General features: G+C 45.6%; 1 protein-coding gene across 2 annotated transcripts in view; it reads right to left on the reverse strand.

Annotated features, from left to right (window-relative positions):
- Positions 1 to 22,050, reverse strand: part of WDR45B (WD repeat domain 45B) — a 524,626-nt gene that overhangs the window by 321,994 nt on the left and 180,582 nt on the right. The gene's annotated exons all lie outside the window — the stretch shown is intronic.

Below are 22,050 nucleotides of genomic sequence, written 5' to 3' on the forward strand. Positions count from 1 at the left end.
TATATATATATATAATCAAAAGTAATGATGTTCGGATCAGTGAATAAGATAACGACAGGCTGTAAATACAAAATTTGTTTTCAGATTTCTGACAACATATTTTAAAAGAGAAAATATAATAAATGGCAAGAATGCTCACACTCAATAGTAATGTTTGTAGGAAGTGGCTCAAGAAGCTACATATCAACAGTGATTTAACCCATTAGGGGATGTAGGATCATCATCAGGACTAGAAATGAGACCTGAGAGAAAGAAGTCAAGGATGCCAACTCTTGGGGGGGGCGTGGCTAGCAGCCGATCGTGATGGCTGCTGCTTAACGGGGCTCTGAGACCCTTCCCGCGTCTTGACTAATCCAACTATTATTCCACAGTCCCAACGTAGATCGTAGTGGTGGCCTGAGTGCAGGATCGCAGTGGGTGATAAGCGGTGATCGCATCCTACGCCGAAAAGAATCTTTTACGACGCACCGCCGTGTGTTGCAGCTAAGGCCTAAGCGCGGTTGTGAAGCCGGGGCCTCGATTATCCGCACTGCCAGTCTCACGAGGGAGAGGGCGGCCGCCCCGCTCATCAGGTTACGGTAAGGACGACTGCCGGCGGTGGAAGTTGCCCTGCGTGAACCTCTTACGTAGCTGGCACCCCAGGTGAGACCCGCTCGCGCACCCCCGTCTCTGAGCAGTGACTGCTGCGGCCGCAACTTGCAACGCGGCCCGAAGCTCGGCGTCTCGCGCTGTGGCTGCGGGAGATGCGGCGCAACCAGCACCAACAGGTGGCCGTGGCCCCTGCACACCTCGGCAGCATCACAGGAGACATCTAGGAGTCGGGCACCAGGCGGAACCACGGGGGCCTGCTGCATCTGCAGCCAAGCCCTGCACGAGGGCCGAAAGCAAGGGCCTAGATTATTGAAAGTGCCCATGCGGGGAGGAGAGACTGGCAGATGCACTGCTCAGCAGCCCAGAACTCACCTTAGAACACGCCATCATAACCGAACCTCCCCGCGCAGAGGCTCTTGCCTATAGGGAAAGAGGCAGCTCCGAGAGGCTCACACTGGGACCTAGTGCAGCGACCATCAGGGTCAGACCGGTGCCACCAGACCCAGCTGAAGCGGTGAGACGGCACCAATAAGGTGATCAGCCAACCTGTGGTGCGACAACGTGACTTCCGGACTTAATAACAGAGGGGGCCCGAGTGCTGCTTCTCCAAGTGCACGCACACAGAGACACTTACAACGTGCTGATCACGTCCCTACCGAGTCTAATGTGGTGAAGGGTAGTCTGACACTCCATAGTTGGTGGCGGGAACGCAGGACCCTCCTGGCTGGCAGCGGTGAGTACTGCCCCCAATGTCACTTCAACAGTGTGCTCGGCCCTGAGGTCTAAGATAGGGGGCCGTGGACAGCGCAACTTCCCGCAATCTAAGCTGGAAAAGTTTGCGTTCACCAAAGATCGGACTGATTCAACTGCCCACTCCAAGTAACCTGCTGGAGACACGTCTACTGTTGACGATCGGGAGATCACGCTGAAAGATATCTTCACCGACCTGAATAGGGTCCATACTGACCTAGATGGGAAAATTGGTATGGTCACGACAGAACTCTCATTGCTTAGAGCGGATTTCAAAAACATGAACGCCAGAGTCAAAGAGGTTGAGGAGACCACTGTGAATCTCTGCACTGAAACCAAGGAACTTCAAAGAAGAGTGAAGGAATTAGAAACTGGAACAAAGCTCATTACCAACAAGCTCAACGAGTATGAAGGGAGATCGCGGCGCAACAATGTGCGCATAATTGGCGTGCCAGAAGGGGCGGAGGGGGGAGCAACCGATCTTATCGTGGAAGAACTCTTCCAACAGCTCCTTTAACCCAAGGGACTTTCAAATTTCTTCTCAGTTGAAAGAGCGCACCGAGTCCCGGGAGGTCGGCCAAAACCAGGGAACCCCCCAGACCGCTCCTTGCTCGTATCTTCAATTTCAGAGACCGAGACATAATCCTGCAAACGGCACGGATCGCTCCACCAGTTCGATTTGAGGATAAAACTATCACCCTCTTTCCTGACTACACAGCAGCAGTCACAAAACAGCGACGCACGTTCCTGGAGGTAAAAAGAGAACTCCGGCAAAAAAGAACTAAAATACTCCATGCTATTCCCAGCACGTCTTCGGGTAGAGGTGGAGGGCAAGATATGGATCTTCCATGAGGCCGGAGAAGCCCGAGACTGGTTGGAGGGTTGGCGCCCAACGACCGCACCAGGAAGACGTAATGGTAAACTGTATCACATGCCAGCGACAAACATGCGCCCTGACCACAGCGCCGCTTCCACGTCATGGGAGGGCTCGCCGGAGAGGCGCTGAGGCGGCAGAGAAGCAATAGGAGTACTCCCTACAGCTACAGGACAGTCCCAGTATCTCCTCCGGACATTGAGAGTGACATAATTGCATCGGTTGGTCACTATGGCAGTCACAGCGTGACACCTCACTAGACATTATTGCCACCACTCACTTTTCTTCTTCTTTTCCTGAACAATCTTGTGTTTAAGACTATTTCAAGCATCATTGCATGGAGAAACGCGGGGGAGGAGCAACTTCACCCCACTCAGGTACATGGGTAAGGGATACAAACGCTCTGCAAAGTTGAGGAGGCGGGTAGTTCTAAGTCCGTCATGCAGGGAGGCGGGGGAGGGACATCTTTTACAGGGATTTCAGTTTGTCGTATTTGTACGGATTTTTGTTGCAATGGTTATGTTGTTCTTGTGTTTGCACATTCCTAGAAATGATCTCTCTAAGGGCACCTATACATGTACATTCCAGTATCCGTTTAATAGCCGGGACACATACCATGACTTATGTTTGCATCTTTGGGGGGCTTTAAATAGCGTTAAGGGGAATTTTTAAGCCAGGCACACTGACACCCTCACCATCTTTCCACCTTCTTTCACCTTGCACAGCCGCTTTTCAGCCGATACTCGGCGGCGGTGGGCGCCATCTTTGGTGAGGCTGGGGGAGCGCTCTAGTCGCGCCGTCCTCACGCCCTCCTGGAATACTTAACAGGGTCTGCCAGCGATTTCGGTGCCTAAACGGAGCTCTCCCTAGTGAGGGTAACTGGGGCTGCGAGCTGCGTGGTACCAGAACGTGGTGACAATTTCCTTACCTGCTACGATCTTGAATGCATTTTAGAACGCTTTTATATTTGTTATGTTTGCATCTTTGGGGGGCTTTTAATAGCGTTAAGGGGAATTTTTAAGCCAGGCACACTGACACCCTCACCATCTTTCCACCTTCTTTCACCTTGCACAGCCGCTTTTCAGCCGATACTCGGCGGCGGTGGGCGCCATCTTTGGTGAGGCTGGGGGAGCGCTCTAGTCGCGCCGTCCTCACGCCCTCCTTTCTCTCTATATAATGTGCAGACCGGCCAGACGGCGCAGCGGGCTGGCGCAGCGGGAGCGCCGGATGCGCGCCTGAGCCAAGCCCGTCTGTGCCCGTCCGCGCCAGGACTGTGCCGGCTGCAGGACATGCCGGGCAACAACCACTGACCATCAGGTATGACTATAAGGCCCTATTAGCATTACGCCCTAAGATGGGTGCCCTGTGTAAGGGTTGTCCACCCACTGATTATCTCCGGGGCCCCTTCTCATGTTTACATTGTAAATGGACTCCTCCCGAGATGCCCTTAGAGATGCCAAAAATTCCCGTTCCCTCTATGTACGGAGGCAATAACTTTAAGGGAGGTCTTATCAATGCCCGCTCGTTGTGTGGCCACAGCCAAGACATACACGATTTAATAATGTGTTATAGTCTTGACGCCCTTTTCATAACAGAAACATGGCTCAACGAATCATCCAATCCTGATTTGGCTATTGCCCTTCCTCCGGATTTTACCATCTTTAGGCAGGACAGACAAATCGGGCGAGGAGGGGGGGTTGCAATCATTGTCAAAAGGTCATTTTTGTGTCATACATTCGATCTGGGCCATCTCAAAGGAAGTGAGAGCATTGGCTTCTCGATCAGACTTAATGCCTCTACCTCCTTTTCGGGAGGCCTAATTTATCGCCCTCCAGGCAATGCCACTCCCTTTCTAGACTCCCTAGATGAAGTGCTCGGGTCACTTATGTTACGCTACCCACACTTTACTCTATTAGGAGATATGAATTTGCATCTGGAATCATGCACAGACCCTTATGCTACTGGCTTCCATCATACCCTGAATATTTTTGGACTGGCTCAATTAGTGACTGCACCCACCCATCTAGCCGGCCACACTCTTGATGGTATCTGTTCCAACTTAATTACCATGACTACGTCTCCCCCCATTCCGCAAATTTGGACCGACCACAGTTTCATTCCCTTTGACATCAAGAAACAAGTTCTAGCTCCATTAATAACAAAGCACCCTCAATCTTCCCCCTCGGTAAATTGGAGAAAAGTGATTGATCGTATCAAGCTGGATACCCAGTTATTGGCTCAGGCCCCTGAATTGAGAGGAGACGTAACGGCCGATTCTCGTAACTTTCACGTCTGGATGGATCAGATTATTTTAGAAAATTCTGACCCTAAAGGCGACCGCGGGAACTGTCCTAAAAGGAAGTTTAGTGCCCCATGGTACACTCAGGCCTTAACTGAGAGCCATTTACTTTGTAGAATAAGAGAAAGGAAGTGGAGGAAAACATATGATGAGGTCTCAAGAGCCCTTTATGTTCAGCAGAGGAAATTATACCTCTCTAGCATAAAGGCTGCCAAAAAGGTGTATTACACTAAAGCTATCAACGATGCCCATCAGAAACAAAAAACTGTTTTCTCTATAGTTAAATCCTTTACTCACCCCAAAGCCCTCCAGCCCGAAATCCCGCCCTCCGAGAGTTTGTGCAACCAAATTGCAGATTTCTTTGAGAAAAAAATTGTAAACATCCAAAAGGATTTCCCGCCTCCTTTGACTTCTCCTACTCTAGGCCCCCAAAAACATGTAGCCGATAATAGCCATTCCCTTGGTAGTTTCCAACCGGTCTCCCTCCAACAGACCCGCAAGGCGATTTTGGCTTGCAAGTCCGGAGCACCTACCGACTCCTGTTCCCCCTGCATTCTACATCATCTAGTTGAGGTAGTTAATCCGACCATCAATGCCATCATAAACGCATCCTTAGAATTAGGGATTGTGCCTAATGAATGGAAAAAGGCTATCGTAAAACCTCTCATGAAAAAGCAGAACAAATCACCAACGGATCTGACGAACATGCGCCTCATCTCACTCCTGCCTGTTCTAGGAAAGATCACTGAACGGATGGTGCATTCGGAGCTAAAAGCATTTGTGGAGAACCATAACATCTTGCATCCCCAGCAATCTGGGTTTCGCCCTGGCCACTCCACCGAAACGGCTCTGATAGAACTCTCTGACTCCATCAAGTTCCTGCAGGATGAGGGAAAGCAGGCCGTCCTCATCCTGCTCGATCTAACAGCAGCTTTTGACACTATCTCTCATGTCATCTTGAATGACAGGCTGCAAGAGATTGGCGTGACAGACACAGCTTTGGCATGGGTCAAATCCTTCTTGTCCAATAGGTCCCAATCTGTATCTTTGGGTCACTACCTATCCAGCGAAAAAACTACTACATCTGGAGTACCGCAGGGATCCATATTAAGTCCACTTCTTTTCAACATCTATATGGCACCCCTCCTCACTGTGATAGAGTCACACGGGATCCTCGTTACCTCATATGCTGACGACACTCAATTGGTCGTCTCCATTGACAAAAACCGCACGGATACAGAATTGCGTTTTCAGAATTGTCTCACTGAGGTATTTCAGTGGTTAAATAAAAACCACTTGAAGTGCAACAGTGGGAAAACTGAAATCATACCATTAGGCCAGGATCTACCTTTCTGCCCGAGGGATTGGTGGCCCAAAGACTCTGGGGCCCCTCCCAGTGCTGTGTCTTCTGCGCGCAATCTGGGCGTGCAATTTGATGCTACCTTATCTTTTGATGATCATGTTAGGATCACAGCTGGCTGCTGCTTCGGTCTTATTAAATCTCTAAAGAAATTTTTTGACTGCCTCCCCATTGCCTCCAGGAAATCGGTCGTGGTCGCACTGATACTCTCCCGACTCGATTATTGCAATGGGTTGATGGCAGGGGTGAAAAAGTCCACTTTGAAAAAGTTACAAAGTGTACAGCACGCGGCGGCACGGTTAGTGTTAAAACTTCCTAGGAAATCCTCAGCCTCAACTGCATTAAATTCTCTGCACTGGCTGCCACTGCATAAGAGAATTCTTTTCAAACTCTTACTCACAGCTTTTAAACTTTGAAAAATTTAGGTCCCAAATACCTTGTTAATCGTTTTATTCATTATGATCCTGTACGATGTCTGCGATCCTCAGGGGCCAATCTTGCTAAGATCCCGAGGCATAAATACAAAACTAGGGGCGGAAAAACGTTCACAGTCCTAGCAGCAAGGGCTTGGAATAATCTACCCGTTAATCTTAGACTGATTGAGTCTGAGTGCCCCTTTAGGAAACAACTGAAGACCTGGGTCTATCAGCAATCTGATACCTATGTGTTGGCAGCTATCTAGATCTTTTCACCACCTATCTCCTATACGCATGCTCAGCGCCAAGATGCTCCTTTCGGAGCGAAAGTTGCGCTTTACAAATATCCAAATAACAATAACAATAACAATTACCTATTCAAATGACGCAACGCACTGTGACACCGACACTACAGTTTGTCTCGTGGAATGTTAATGGTCTGAGTGACAAGGTGAAGAGGGGGCTGGTTCTGCAATACTTACAACGTAAAACCCCTGCTGTTACATTACTACAGGAGACACTTACGGGATCCACGTGTAAAGCACTGGATAGATGATAGCCCATTCGGAATTCACTTCGGGCTCCCGTGGAGTGGGCATCTTGATTAGGAAACAATTTCCCCTTGTGGTCCACAGTACTTTCCAAGACGATCAGGGCCGATTTGCAGCGGCGGTGGTACAATGGGAGGGCCGCCTACTCAATTTTGTGACTGTGTACATTCCACCTGCCTTGCACTCGACGGCCTTCTAGGCATTGGGCTCTTTCCTACTAATAATTGGGGGCGACTTTAACATGACGTTAGATGACACTCTGGACCGTACACCTGCCCGGCCACAGCACCGCTCCTGACTGTACCTAGCAGACTTTTTAGAGGCAAACGGTTAGCTTGACACTTGGCATTTCCAAAACCTGCACATGAGAAAATACACCTTTCATTCAGGGGCCCACAATAGCCTTTCCAGATTAGATTACATCCTTACAGCAATGGATAACGTGGGAAGGTTTGGGTCAGTCACACATTTAGCACGTGGTATTTCTGATCACTCCCCGGTGTCTGCAGAATATAGAGCATATACTCCCGCTCAGTGCCGGATTTACCCCATATATCCGGGATTCCTCCACAATCCCAAAATTAGCAAAGGTCTGCTTATGGCAACCACACACTACTTCACAGAGAACGAGGCCTCGGTCTCTTCCCCTCTCACCCTATGGTAGGCTTACAAGCCAGTCCTCCGGGGCCACGCCATCTCACTAATTGAGGGACATAGGAAAGAACAAAAAAAGGAGGTGGAGGAGTGGGAACGGGAGATACACCAGTTAGAATCGCAGCATGCAGCCAATCCCACGGACAACAATGCACATAGACTGCGAGTCAAACAACATGAATATAAGGAATACCTCTTGAATGATGCTAAGACCCACATAACAGCGGTTAGGCACAGGATATACGAGGCTGGGGATAAGGCCGGCAAACTCCTTGCTTGGTTGGATAAAAGGGAACGGGCGAACAGGTGGGTGGCAGAGCTTAAGTCGCAGAATGGAGATATGCTCAGAAACTCGCATGACATTATGACGGTACTGGCTGGGCACTTCGAGCAGGTTTACACCTCCACCAATACGACCACAGTGCAGGAAGCACGGGACTTCCTCAGGGGCATTCATATGCCAGGGCTCACTCCAGATGACACTACAGACCTAGAGGCTGACTTTACAACAGAGAAATTAAAGGTAGCCATTTATAAACTTCAATCAGGCAAGGCTTGCGGCCCCAACGGCATCCCTGTCGAGCTATACAAACATACGGCCGATAGGATTGCCCCCTACTTGTTGCGAATGTATGAAGAGAGCCTAACTGTGGGTCAACTTCCCAGGGACCAACGTATAGCTACTATTGTAGCAATCCATAAGCCCGGGAAACCCATGGAGGAGTGCGCATCTTTTCGCCCGATCTCAGTGATCAATGCGGAGGCCAAGATTTTGGCCAAGGCGCTGGCACTTAGACAAACTCCATATCTCACTAAATTGATCCACCCGGACCAGTCCGGGTTTATACCAGGCAGGAACACTGCCTTGAATCTCCGCCGCCTCCACAGCGTCCTGGGTCGGAAACATGCAATCATGGAGGATGCAGCAATCCTATCTCTTGATGCGAAGATGGCGTTTGACACTGTGGAGTGGGCGTTACTGTTCGCAGTCCTCCAACACTTGGGGTTTGGGCCCAGATTCTGTTTCTGGGTACGTCTCCTATACGCGAACCCTATCACACACGTGGTAGCAAATGGACACATTTCAACTGAATTTACGCTGGGGCGAGGGACTAGACAGGGCTGCCCACTGTCGCCTCTCCTATTTGCGCTGGTCCTGGAGCCCCTGGCTGCATGGATTAGACGTGACTCAGCCATCCGAGGTTTAAGATGGAGGGAGGACCGGCTATCCCTCTACGCAGATGATGTTCTGATATACATAGCTTCTCCTGCGTGGTCGCTCAATGTACTACTTGATATCTGCCGGATCGTTTGGATCGGTGCCGGGATACAAGATTAACTGGGAGAAATCGGTTCTTTACGTCCTGTATGGCCCACCTCCTAAACTGCCCCGGGGTTGTATGGTCAAGATGGTAACGGATAGCTTTAAGTACCTTGGACTACATGTGACGTCAGACCCGGACGAGTTCCGGGCGCTCAATCTCCAACCACCGCTACACAGGCTGGGGCGTGATATTCGACACTGGAAGACGCTGCCGCTCACCCTACTGGGTAAGGCGGCTCTTTTTAAAATGATGGCTTTGCCTCGATTCTTATATGCACTTCACAACACGCCATACTGTGTGCCCGACTCCTATTTCAAGGCATTCAACTCCGAAATTACCAATCTCCTCTGGGACAATAAACCTGCGAGGATAGCCATGTGTAAACTCGTTAGGAGCTGGTACAATGGCGGCATTGCTCTGCCTGATATCCGGGCATACTATTGGGCCTCGCAATTGACAACAATCAATCAATTGCTCCATGTGCCAGATACAGATCCAGCATTTCGCTTCGACAGGGTGGCCTTGGGACCTGGAGGAATGAATAGGATGCTATATAATAAGAGGAAAACTAACGGGATTCCTGGGCCGACGGTACACACGCTTTATGTCTGGCACGCAGCGACACGACACCTCGGATGGAACGATAAGCTTACGCGGCACACCCCACTGTGGGACACTGGTAGACTGGGTACCCTGGGAAATAGTAAAGGGTTTCAGAAATGGGACTCAATAGGAATTTTCAGGATAGGGAACCTATGGAAGGGGGGCAAGGTAGTCACCTTTACTTACCTGAAGGAGCACTATGAGATGGCCCCCTGCGGAGCGGTTTCGATACTTGCAGGTGAAACACGCACTAGAAACATCACTTTCAGTGACAGATACACTCCCTGAATCATCCCCCTTAGAAGACCGACTCCTGACTGACTTTTTGCATAAAGAAGCAATTTCTCCCACGTACCGGAAACTCATCTATAATCAGACAGACCCCCTGACACGACTATGAGTGACTTGGCAGGCGGAGGTCGGAGACATGGATGACTCGGACTGGCAGGATGCATAGCATCACCACGGGAGGTAGCGATCTCCTCCAAATTACGACTCCTACAACTAAAAATATTGCATAGGACCTTCTGTACAAGAGTGACTCTACATAAGATTGGTAGGGCCTCGGACCAGTATTGCTTACGTAACTGTGCAGAGGTGGGTACATTCTATCACACTTTCTGGGAGTGCCCGGGGATCACATCGTACTGGAAAGCAGTAATGGACATCATCACTGAAGTCAGTGGAAGTATAGTTCCGCTCTCTCCCAAGTGCTGCCTTCTGAACATATGGGAGCCTACAGACCTCAACCATGTAGACAGACAATGGGCAATAACGGGGATGATGGTAGCAAAACGAAACATAGCTCGGTACTGGGGAGCAACGCAGGCCCCAACTGTGACATGCTGGCGTAACGACATGGATATGATCATGTTTGCTGAAAAAGCTCCGTATGTCCATAGGGGTTGTCCCAGGAAATGGGGGAAAGTGTGGAGCAAATGGAATGTGTATTGAGGTTATATATGTACTCCTCCAATCATAGACCATGAATCAGACGATGAGATGTAGTAATTGCGAATGTGTAATCTGTCCATCACTGTACACTGTAAAGCCCAATGAGATGTTTTCAGTGTATCCTTATCTATATGTGGAATGTTTTGCAGACTTTGTGCTAAATACAATAAAATCTTATATAAAAAAAAAAAAGGATGACAACTCTTCAAGAAAAAGTAGGAACATGTGGATCCTAAAGTAATGTCTGAGGAGAATCCCATCAATGACACTGACAGCTAGGCCGCAAAGGCAGGAGGGCTGTAATTAATTAGAATCAAAGGCACTGGAGACGGACGGCAAAGACCCAATTTTGATAATTAAGTTGTCAAGTTCAATTCCAAAAATAAAAGAACAGGTGCCCAAAGAATAAGCACAATACTGCTGACTTGTAATTCCTTGAACCACTACCTACTACCATTAATTGGAGCACATTTCTGCATTTTGATTTACAGTTGTGTGGCCATACAGAAGCTTTGTTTTGTACACGCAAACTTTGACTAGGTGTGAGCTGAGAGCTGGCTGATTCACACAATACTGCACCATTTATCACATTTCCTCTTCTAAAATATGTTGCCAAATATTTTTATTTTTTATTTTGTGTTTATGGACTGCTGTAATCTGATTAACGGATTCATTGAACCCAAAATCATTATTTTTGATTTATTTTCATTCATTGTACATATATAGATCCTTTACCTATTGAACATACAGAAACTGCTGTGTTGCCTTATGTGCCTTTAGATAAGGACATGTGAAATGATGTTTGACGTTTTCCGAAGAACTCTACAAGTTTACAGTTATAAGTCAATAAAGAAACAGAGATACAAATAAACAGCTCAACAGAATGTAAACAAAACTACTTTGAGTGTTTGGCCCAAATGCTGTATGGCCTGATGTTCACAGTGCTAGCACATGGCTTATTTACTCGAGACATTGCGCCTGAATAGAAACAGAATGACAGCCTCTGTCTGACTTAAGGCAGTGTAACAAAAGTCTACAGCAGGCTTTCCCACGAGTAGCTCGTGAGCTACTGGTAGCTTGCCAGCTACCTAGGAGTAGCTCTCCTGTGTTCAGCTCAGCCTTGTAAATTAGAAGTGTTTGCTTGGTTGAATTAATATACATATACCAAAACTGAAAAGTGTGTATTCAAGAGGAAAATGTGCGCATTTTCAAAGCCAATAAGTTCCTAAAAATATGTAAAACTGATAAATGATAATCATGCTGCATTGGGAGATTATATGGCTTTTATTATTACCTTGGAATTATCACCCTGGTGCTAGGGGGCATTGCAGATTTGACTATCATGTATTACCCTAGTAGAGGCATTCAAAATAGACAAAGCCTTTTAAGGTCGAGTCTGGGCAGCGCATGCGCTGCTCTACGTGGTATGGTGTATTGAGGTATGGCATAGAAGCTCCGACCATCTTTTCAATTGGCTACTGTTACTGTCCTTTCGAAATTGTTGCTTCTCATTTGTGAATAGGCTTAGTAGTCCCTCTTCGGTACCACCTTGTCTGCATTTGTAACCTCCCAAAATGACTGGACTTTTTACTTGTGTTGTTACACTGTCTGCTTTATCTAGTCTACTTTATGCAGTCAGTGAGCACTATTTTCTTTAGCAATCTTCCCTATTCCACCCATGACGTCGCAGCACGCCGCCATGTTTTATATTGTTATTAGTCATTTCTTTTTAATTTCCATCGACGACCGCTTTAATTATAGGGGTCGCACTTATTTAATTTATGGAACGGTCCGCATTCACTTTAGTGGCCACACTTATTTATTTAATTTACAGCTCAACCGCTTTTATTTAAGCGGCTGCACCACAAAAGCTTTCTTTATTTTTTTTTTCACACTTTCTGTAAAAGCCCCCCATACGCGCTTTCACTTTAATGTTGGCCGTGCCTCTTTCTTTAGACGCTGCTCACTGTAACCTGAATACGGCGAGCAGTGTCTAAAGAAAGGGGCGCGGCCACCATTAAAGTGGTCTCGCATTTGCAAGAGTTTGAGCTATTAGCATTAGAAATTACAATGCCTTTTATATATGTTTTGCTTTGAAAAACACATAAATAAAAGACATTATCAATTACAATGCCAATAGCTTAAAATCTCGCAATTGCGGGAGCTATTGCATTGAAAATTATTATTTATATTATTGCTGGTAATTCTGCTCTGGGATGATCAGGGCTGGTAATCTTGCTTATGGTGGCCAATAAAATAATATTTTCTGGTGTGTGTAGAGCATTAATAATATTATTAGCTCGCAATGATTTTTACTGAACCCAAGAGGCTCCTACTGCTGAAAGGTTTGTAAACCCCTGGTCTACATCTTGCGGCATGATGGAGAAGCCTGCAAGAGCAGATATTCAAGTACAGATATGTGAGTCAATTGTTCACGCTGCAGTTTACAATTACACATAGCTTTATCTTGCACTTTTAAGCATGCATATGCATTTTTAATGTATCATTAAAGAAACATTGGGAAAATTAGTAGGTCGCGCTTTTAAAAGATGAGTGCCTAGCTATGTATTGGCTTTGCATAACGTTCATTTGCATTGTCGCTCCAACACGCTCTAGTTTTAGGTCTCGCCTAGCGATGTAGCGCATGCGCTGCTCGCCTTGGCGAGATCTATTGTGGTCGACTTGGTTGCCGAAGGGGGACAGCAGATGTGCACGCTCATGGCGTCTCTTCCAGCTAGCGCCCTGACAGCCCATGTGCACACTCACGGCGTCTCTTTCAGCGTGCGCCTGGACAGCCGAGGTGCACGTTCACGGCTTCTCTTTCAGCGCACACGACCCCAGAGACAGCGGGCATGCAGAGGCATTTTTTTTACCAATTTTAGAATATTATCGGCATTCTGGTACTGCCTTGCTGTGTTGTGTTGCAGTTTAGACGTGGAACGCACACAGTGCGTCTTCTTAGAAGCGCAACGGTATTTGTTGTGAGCCATTGTTTTCGCGTGCGGGCAGTCGTCCCTCGTGGAAGTCTTTCACGGCTGAGCCGTTCCCTCAATCGGTGGAAGAATCATTGCTCCCAGTGTTGTTTATTTTACAGAGATTACTCAAATATGCGTGAAAGATGTTATCATTGTTATGGTCATTGCTATGTTAAAAAACAGGTGGTTGACTGGGCAGGTATGTGATTGGGCGCACGCACAGCAGCGGGGAACTCCGGGGCTCTTCCTAGAGTCACAGTGAGTCGGGCGGATCACGCTCAGACAACGCTAGGCTCTGCTTATCCACTGAAACACCGCGTGCGTGCCTGTGCTGCTGTTCAGAAATGACCTTGGAGGAGAAGCGAGGCAGGTAGCTTTGCAAAGAGGATGCACGGGCATGCGTAGTAACCGCATGCCTAGGGCTGACATGCGCAGCCTGGGAGTAAAGTTTGGAACTTCCTCTCCCTCTGTCCCGGGTTTCCCAAGGCTCACACGCCTTTGTACTCCCAGCGTTAAAGCAAGACAGCCTGACTGCCAGCTGTCTACTAATATAACCTAGCAGAGTAACAAGCAGCACTCCGTCAGAGGCAGCCTTCCCGGAATATTATTAGAGGATGTGGCACTACCACCAGAGCTGCTGACTTTGATGCTGGGGGACCGGGTTCGACTCTCGGCGACGGCTCAAGCATTCTGTGATTCTGGGTAAATCACTTGATCTCCCTGTGCCTACCACAGAACAAGCATAATAAATGTGAACCTCACCACAGAATCACCAAAAACCATACACATAAGAAAACTCAGTCCATATCTGACATTGCCTGCACGTAGGCACAGTGCTGGCACTGGAAACATCAGTGAACCTCCTCTCCCCGCCTGACCTCAGAATGAACAAGCATTTGCTAAGCAATAGGTCTCGCGTTTATCAGAGTTTGAGCTATTGGCATTTTAAATGACAATGCATTTTATTTATGTGTTGGTTCAGAAAACAGATAAATAAAAGGCATTGTCATTTACAATGCAATAGCTTAAACTCTCGCAAATGCGAGGCCTATTTCATTGCAAATGCTTGTTTATTCACTGCTTCGTAATGGCCATTTCAGTCCAGTAAAGTAACAATAAACAAATAAAGTATACAGGTTCGAGAAATACAGACGCAAGCAGCCCAGCAGAACTCTGCAGTTCCTGGGCACTTGAAAAATGTAGATTTTAAATAAAATATGAAGGGACGGGGAGCACATACCGAGCAGGAGTACGACGGCGGGGAGAGGCGAGGAGATACAAATGAGCAACATGTCTGCAAGGAAGGGAAGGCACTACTCCAACGCTAGGCAGATACCAATACTTGACCACTCTGTTAGTGAATGCCTAAATGCAGCTGAACCATAGTGGACAATGCCTGAAATCGGTCGTCCAAAAACCCATTTTGGTAGATGCATGTGTATGTTGTGGGATTTCAACAGCTCTCGCCAAGCAGCTGTAGCTGTCCGTAAGAAAGACCTAAAAATCACGTTTCTGTCAAAAAGACGGAAATAATGCATGAATCGAATATTACTGAGAAACATGGCCAACAGCTTATGAAAATGCTTATGAAAATTAAATGAACTGTGGTTTTCATTCATTTTTATCTGCACTAAAACTATTAACATTTCATTAGCTTCGAATAAATAATTTAAACAAAAACAAAAAAAAAAATCAAGAAGAGTCCGATCTGCACAACACCAGATAATCAGCTACTTCTGCTCAAGCGAAGACTTGCAGCGCTACTAGCATATTTTATCTCTGTAATATAGTGACAAAACGTATTCATATTACACTATGACCGCCATAAACAGGACTACCAATAGTGACCAATAAGCATTCCAGGTAAGGTGACCAATAGAAATGCCAGTTAAATGTTAATTCATATTAAAAGCCTCCACCGAGTAATGAATTAACATTTGAATCTTCACATGCCTTGTGGCACCAAGGACATAACCATAGCAGTAAGTTTCCTCAACTCACACTCTACTGTCAATAGGCTATCAAATTTAATGGGTTTTAGAATTGCAATATTTTGTCTTTGTTAGCATATTAGTTATTAAAAATGCACATATTTTCCCATCAAATACCACATTTCTCTTTTAGGCAAGCAAACTCAATTTTCCAGAACAAAACCTTTTCCAGAAAAAAGAAAAATGTCTTCAAAAAAACAGTTTTCATGAAAAAAAAAAATACAAAGTGCCCAAACATAAATACATCATTTTCATCGAGCGCTACCATGTAAAAATTCCTCACATGGACAGATTCAGCTTCAAATACTCCGGTATTACAATCATAGACCATAAGTGCTCACCATAACACAAGGAATGCCTGTGTTATGCTAATATTAAAACCACAATTATCCCAAAGCTACCACTATGCTAAGGCTGGACGCCAGACCATCCAGGGTCCCCATCCTATCCCAGTCATGGCCATTATTATGCAAGAAGCTGTCACCATTCTGCCAGAGATGGCTAAAAGTATGCCGGTCATGCTCTTAATATGTGAATTGTGGTAGCCAGAATAGTCTAGCTTGACAAAAGGTGACCAAGGATGGGCATTATTATGCTATTGGCACTATTATGCCATGCACTGACACAATCGCACCAAAGATAAAACCCTTGACTTTAGACGTGGCTTCCGAGGAAACAACTGTTTATTCGGGAGGGGCACAATGTCAAACAGACACACACATAAATAAATGCAATTAAGGCTCTTAATTGTCTCTACCCTGGATCCATACCGTGCTCTTATCAGCTCCTGGGCTAATCATGCTCCCAACTAACACATTTTCACTCTGGTACCTGCAGTCACGCAGTTTGATTGGCCAGCACTGGTAACTGCTGGCACTCTTCTTTGTTGGTGCATTGTTTGAACATGTGGTACAACTGATAGACCAGTATATATAACATGGTCAATCTCGTTGTGACTTAGTTAGAATTAAAGTGGATACAGATGGTCATTTGGCAGACCCCATAAGCCAACACAGTGCATGTTTGAGTGTTATCATAAGACCCTGTCATTGATTTGGCTGGTTGTCACTCTAACAGTCTTGAAATGAGCATTGCTGCTTTGTTTAATGTGCACAGACTGAGAGTGGCTTAGCTTCAACTCTGAGAGCTACTTTGAGGGTGCTGGCGAGCTACCAGTAGCTTTCGAGCTACCCGTTGGAGACCCTAGTTCCAAAAAAATAGGCATCTTACAGTAACATTAAAAATACTACACAGAAGCAGAGGTCAACCTTAAACCTTTTATGATATAGCCTGCAGAACTTGATTATTTTGATGCCATTTTTGCACACGTTATCTTTTATGTTTTGCCTGCTTCGAAAAAAAAGCAAGTTTCTTTACTTTTGAAGGGAAAATTCAGATTTTTATCTCCACCACTGTTGCTGTAAGTACATTGCATAAACACATGGGCATAGTGGTTGGAAAAAAACTGTAAAATTCTAATATGACAAAATGCTACGAAGTTTCACAGAGGGCTCAGTCTTAGAAGGTCCTGGGTTATGTCTCATTAACTGAGTCCCAAGGAAGCTACAGATCGCATTCGTTTTTTTGCGACTGCCATCATTATGCTCACGATTAAATAAAATGCTGTTGCAATTATGCTCTTGAAAAGCACCACGGAGTATTCTACTTATTTAGTGGAAGCCATTGAAGATTTTTTTTAAAAATCTAATCTACATAAAAACATGACCTTTAAATACCTGCAGTATACAAATGTCTAGATCCAAGACTTCCACATCTGCCACTATTATGAAAATCTAAATATGCACTTAAGGCATTTAGTACATTTGATGTGATTTAATGCTGGGGAGCAACTGTTTTGAAAAATCTAATATATTGAACTAACTAATGATGATTAACGTTTACCAGATTTACCAATCTAAAACAATACCAATCTTTATTATCTTAAACGTTTTTGCAAAGACTTGTGTTTTTGGGTGTCATCTGTCACAATGTAATACAGGAAGTGATTACAGGTGCTCTCACAGTAGAATTTATCACCCATGGTCTTGTTAATGCAGTCACTGATATTTTTCCAATAGGGAAGGAAAAGTCTCAAAGCTTTGTTGGAGATGAAGTGAGTTTTATGCCAGTTCCACAAATCAGCCCCGAATGGAGCGAGTGTTATGGCTTCAGTTGATGATATCTTTGAGGCCGAGCATCTGTTTCACTTTGAAGTCTGACTGGTGGGTGTCTTGGGCATGCAGTTCAAGGCGAATGAATACCCTGGCTTTGTATTTCGACTCAAGCTTGATCATAGGGTATACTTTTTTTTGTTGCGATGCACACTGATTCAAAATGCTCGACATGGCTTCTTTGGTAACCACTTTCAGTTTTGTTTGTACGTCAGGTACCTCTAGAATGGAGGCATGTGTATGCCATGATTTCTTCCATAGGCAGCCCTCAGTAAGCCACCGCTATTTCAGTAATCTTCAGTCTTACACAATGTTGCTCTTCCTCATCCACATCCATTATTCAGAACGGCTCTGTAAAGTCTTTCAATGCCTTCTTCTTCGACTAATTTTGACCATACTGAACCTCAAATGCTTCTTGGGGGTGAGAATGGAAACCACAACAGCCGCCATTGTGCAATGAACCTTGTGCTATGGTTTTGTGTAGAATGATGGGGCCAGATTGCAATGACGGAGGGAAAAAGGGAAAAGTCCTGCCGTCACGTTTTCGGAGGGTCCTCCCGCCTGCTTCCCTGATGGTCTGACAGACAAAACAGGAAGGGAGCAGGAACACAGCCTCAGGACCATCGCCGTCACATTTTCTGTTCCAGCGGAGGGGGTCCTGTGCAGCTCACCACCAGCCCAGTCAGGACCTGCTTTTCCGCCAACCTGTTGTTGGCAGGAACACCGCCATGCGAGAGTTGGCACAAAGGCAGGTAATAAGCAGAATTATTGGCTCGAGGGCGAATGTGCCTATGTGTAATGTAGCTGGTGCTTATGTAGCGCTTTCCATTGCCTTCAAGTCAGGTGCATGCAATGCTTCACTTGCACAACAGAATGCAAGGAAACAGTGTTCCCAACTGGATTTTGGCTAATTTCCATGTCCGAAGCGTGCCGTCGCTAAGACTCCGCCACCCACACACTGCCAGCCCTGCAGCACACTCCTAATACTGCTGGCGGGATGCCACCGGCTTGACAGAGTTTTCTGGAGCTCCGCCACAGCGGGCTAGCAGTAAGGTAATCAGGTTCATAGTCTTTCAGCCCAGAAACATCTGACTCAACCCTTGGTGCCATGTTATGTTATATCGTATTTGTAAAGCGCACAGCTACTCAGTCAAGTGTGCCCGGCACTGAGCAGGACAGAGCGTTACTGAAAACAGGGCCAATTCACCGGAAACATTATTGCTGGAATAACCAGGTTTTAAGTTGTTTCCTAAAGAGCAGTACATCTGTCAGTTGTCTAATGGTAATAGGAAGCTTATTCCAGAGATGTGCTACTTGTACTTGAAATGAGCGGCCTCCTCTGCGAGAGCGTACAAATTAAGGCACGTTCATCAAATGCTGATGGGCGTGTCAGAAGTCACTCGTCTCCTAATATAATGTGCTCCGGTATTATGCAGAGCTTTAAAGGCCAGTGTCAAAGCCTTGAACTGGATTCTGCGACGAATGGGAAGCCAGTGTAGGTTATTTAGATGAGGCGAGATCTGTACTCTGGGGCCCAGCATAAGAATGGATCTCGCTGCCACATTCTGAACAACTTGAAGTTTATTTAATAAACACTCCGGAAGGCTCAAATAGAGGACATTAGCTTAGTCCAGCCTTGAGGTAATGAGAGCTTGGACCACCGTCCTTCTATGAGACAGTGACAGGAGCGGCAAAAATCTACGGAGCATTTTCAAAATGCCATAGCAGATTCCTGCAAAAGATTGTACTCGTTTCTTCATATCCAGTGAGTTATCCATTTTTACCCCTAGATTTCTCACTACGCCAGCGGAAGTCTGTGGGGGTGACATGTCTGAAGGCCACCATTGCCTCCAAGCATCTGGGGCAAGAGGTCCAAAGAGAATCACCTCATGCTAAACATATATTGCATACTGAAGAGGTCTTTTAATGGATAGCATTTTACAGCACCAGCAGAAACTGCATAGGGTATGTTACATATTCTTGAAATAAAATCCTTTCAAAGTAATTCTTAGACAAACATATACTGTTCACAAATTATGTGTCGAGAACGTTCGTTTCTTGTGCTTGGTTATAACCAGTGTTGGGTTTTTTTCTACGCTCTAGATGGAAACATTTTGACTTCTGCTTAGTTCAGGATGGCAGAGTATATGTTATTCTAGTCATGCCTTGTAACTGAAGAAAGATTTTAAGAACGAAAAAGTGTAACAGCAATTTCCTAGACTCAACACTAATGGTAGAAGCATGCACAAAATTCTACAATAGAAAACATACTGCGAACCCTGGTGTCAATGCCACCCTCTTTCAGTTCAATATAGACCTCCACAAACACCACTCCCAAAGCAAAGCCCAATAAATAAACGTCCTAAGTAGAAAGAAAAGGAAGTCCCAACGACAAAGGGTTGAAGAGAAAAACAGGTGCAGTGCAGGTGCATAACAGTGCAGCAGAAATGTGTACAGTGGCAGTGTGGTAGGCAAGTGTTCCAGAAAAGCGAAGGTCAGAGATTGCACTATACCCGTTGATACTATCCTCATCGACAATGCCAAGTGCTTGGATTCCACCTCTTGCACAAACAGGCGCAGGCAATGTGAAAGTAGTAAACACAGGAGGATACTAAATTTAGGGAACTACTTGTTTGTAACAAGAGAAGCACTATGTTTCTTGTTCACTTTCAGAGTTGAACAAGCATTGGCAAATTGGCTTTATCAATGTTTCTAGCCACGCTGCACAGCATCTCCAATGCTGCGCAGCATGGCTCTAAAAACAACAAACAAAAAAAAGCCTACAATGTGACCGCCTGCCATTTTGTAGGTGCACACATGACGCCTCCAAAATTATGCAAGTGCTCTTTTCCGCATTTTGTTTGCTGATCCGATTTGGATAGGTATTAACAAAAGGTTGACCGAGTGGGAAGAAGCAACACGGAGGAGAGGGGAAACTATGCAGAGGGCAGAGGTCACAAGCAAGACAAAGGGCAGGGAAGGAGGGGGGGGGGGGACCAAGCAACACGGAAAGCAGGAGGGCAAGCAACACAGGAGGGTAATCAACATGGTGGGCGCGGGTGACAGGAAACAACGAGAAGGGAGTGGGGGAAGGAAGATGGAGGGTGCAGTGGGATGGGGACCAAACGGATGAGTGTGTGCCAGGTGGTATGGGGATGGTGGGGGAGATAAGCACAGGAAGGTAAGACCCATAGCCCCATAGCAGGACAATAGCAACAGAAGATTGGTAGAATGGAAAAAATACACACAGGAGACTTCTGGAAAATACATGCACTCTAGTCGAGTGCTTAACATTAGCGTTCGAAAAGTGAGCAGTGGAAGGACACAAGTAATGCATCCATGCTCCAGGGGAGTGACAAACAGACAAAGCGGAAGTGAAGTCTGCATGTGCTAACGAATGTGACAATTGCAAATGTAAGTGATAATGAAGCCAAATAATGGTAAGCAAAAAGCATGCTTTAAGCCCACTGTAAGATAACAAGCCCTGAAAAGCAGTCACAGACATTGGAAAAAGGAGTTATGAGTCAGGTATTAAATGCTCTAGTTTCTGGTCAACCTGGATAATGAACTTCAGAATGTAATTCAAATGATCTACCTATGTTGTTAACAAGTGAGCAAAATTGGTTTAGTTTTCAAAATCCTCAGACAGTCATTTCACCAACAAAACCAACCCATAATGTTTTTGTTTTCACTTGCGCCAACTGACAAGCCACCAAAAAAGAAACGTTATTGTGGGGCTTTAAAGGGTACAATAAAAGTCTCCCACCTTAGAAATAGGAAATCAAATGCACTATGAACCTAAGGGTACTACTCTTCACTTTGACAGATGTTTGTGTAGTGTGCTGAATTAGCACTAATCTAACAATTTCTACTGGAAGCATTCCAGAGTGCACACACTATATTCGATGGTAGTGCAACCTTGTCCTGTGACAAAGGAACCTCGTCATTGTCATGATTAATTATGGTCAACAGGACATAGTCTATTGCTAATAATTAGTTTAACCAGCTCTACTACATTAATGTTACTTCCTGCGTGTTATGCCTGATAAAGAATATGTTAACTAAAGGCCTAGTTGGGGACTTTGGAACCAAAGGTTTCGGAGATATAATCCCAATTTAGGAAACTGACCAAACAAATTATATGATTCCGATTAAATTTTAAATAAGAGTAATGAATTGTGTAATGTAAATACATGTAAAGTAAAAAAAATAACTGTAGATTGTGCTGTATGTGTCCACACCATCATCCTATTTTCGTGCATAGTAATGCTGTCAAAAACGTTTTTTAGCTGGGTAGCACTGCGAAGCTAGTTGGAACTAGATCTGTGCTATATCACACCCAAGAAAAATAAACTATGCTTGAAAGAGGAAATCTCCGAATCACATTTTCGATAGGCTACCCCCACAAGTGCATCACATGAAGACGTTTTAAAGTGGTAAAGAATAACCAGGACTCAACTGAGTGCAGAGTCCTGGTCAATAATTGAAAAGCTATCGCTGTGAAGGAATGGCATGTGATTATGAACTTTAAAGGGA

The sequence above is a fragment of the Triturus cristatus genome, chromosome 7, assembly GCF_964204655.1.
Source record: "Triturus cristatus chromosome 7, aTriCri1.1, whole genome shotgun sequence".
In the NCBI taxonomy this organism is placed as follows: Eukaryota; Metazoa; Chordata; class Amphibia; order Caudata; family Salamandridae; genus Triturus; species Triturus cristatus.